At 34.1% G+C, this 1,674-nt stretch overlaps 1 long non-coding RNA gene across 1 annotated transcript; it reads right to left on the minus strand.

Moving 5' to 3' along the window:
- Positions 1-476: 476 nt before the first annotated feature.
- Positions 477-1,209, minus strand: LOC107724930 (uncharacterized). The gene is made up of 3 exons (XR_001638059.1): positions 1,150-1,209; positions 998-1,060; positions 477-768 (listed from the first exon to the last, which is right to left on the minus strand). It is a non-coding gene; the product is annotated as an uncharacterized LOC107724930 (long non-coding RNA).
- Positions 1,210-1,674: the final 465 nt, after the last annotated feature.

The raw sequence follows: 1,674 nt of genomic DNA on the forward strand, positions 1-1,674 counted from the left end.
AAGTCTGATTTGAGTTTTCTTGAGCTGATAATGTAACATAGTAAGATGTTTTAACTCAGAGCATCAAGTTGAAACCACAAATGACCATTAGTTTAATAAATGGTAAAACGTAACTTCTGGAGTTGAAACAAGAGTATCTTTGAGTTGAGTTAACTCACATTTTTAAGGCAGCAGGTGAACTTTCGTTTCTAAGTTTAACCAACTTGAAATGTTTTACTGTGTGACGATGAACTGCTTTTAACTGAAAAGTGAGTGTTTACTCTTGTCCTTTTGCATTATTGCCACACCATTTTCCTGTTTAATACTGTAAAGCTGCTTTGACACAATCTGTATTGTTAAAAGCGCTATATAAATAAAGGGGACTCGGCTGGAAACGCCACACGCTGGTCGGAAAACTCAGTACAAACATGCATAAAAACAGCTTTTACAAACACATTCAAATGTTTTATAGAAAATGTAATCAATTAAATGCAATTAATGAATCATTTAATTCCATTAAACACGAAGTATCTGTATAATACATGTTTTTTATTGACATGTGAAATTGTAGCACAAATATCAGTGCTTTTAACAAGTTATCACCTGAATATATTAATAACAATTGACACTGAAGATTAATCAATGCATGAAGTAAAACACAGAAAGGAATCAGAAAACTGCTGTGATGAAGACCAAGTTCCAGTGGAATCTCTTCACAATCCTCTGAAGCATGCAGTCCATCATTCTGGTGATCGAGCAGCAGTTTCTCTGCAGATGATTTAGATGCATCTGAAATACACAACTGAGTTTAGAGTTACAGTGGCTCTCTTCCACTAGTTTGTGTAAAAACAGCCGTTCACGAAGGACAAAAGTACCAAGGCCTTCCCAATGTTAAAAGGAAAAGTGAGAAAGTCGAGAGAACTTTTAATGTTTTTTGTGACTGGGAATGTTTATACCCAAGTAATAATTAAAACATTCTACAATATGAATTATAAAATTCTCTCTCTATATATATTACTTTGTGGAGAAGAGCAGAGATGAAGATGAGCGGAGCTGCTCACACTCATATGAGACCAATAAACTAAAAAGAGAAAAGAACATGTTTGTTTGGAAACCAGTTACAGTTTTAAAGATACATTTGTATTTTTATTTCAGAATGAAATCACTTACATTGTTAAGAGTGTGTTGACAGTCCGTGTAGTTTGATCACGAGGACAGTTACAGATTAGAAGAAAACAAAAAACAAAAAAACAAGCAGAATAAAAAGCAGATAGAGGAGCAATGAACACAAGAAAAACAAGCAGAAAAACAGATGACAAGACTATGACCATGAGCAAAAACAAGATAAAAGAACAAATCAGGGAAAAAAAAAAAAAGTGAATGAACAGGCGTGGCAGTTTCCCCAATTCTCCCCCAGCGTGGCAATTTCCAAAAAGCGTGGCAATATCCATATCTGTAGAACAAGAAATAATGAAATTTATGTTAAAAAAAATAAAAAACAACACACACACACAACTGATCATGTGACCCTCAACACAATCACACTCAAAACACACAGTTCTTCACTTAATACATCTGAGATGACATGAAAATGACAAAAATAATTAAAAAAAAATACTTGAATCACTTCTGCGCCATCTGAAAATGAACGTGAATCAGAAACACAAGAGAATCATTTGCACAGCAGCAGATCTG

Source organism: Sinocyclocheilus rhinocerous, unplaced genomic scaffold, assembly GCF_001515625.1.
Source record: "Sinocyclocheilus rhinocerous isolate Xijiao unplaced genomic scaffold, SAMN03320098_v1.1 scaffold15962, whole genome shotgun sequence".
NCBI lineage: Eukaryota > Metazoa > Chordata > Actinopteri > Cypriniformes > Cyprinidae > Sinocyclocheilus > Sinocyclocheilus rhinocerous.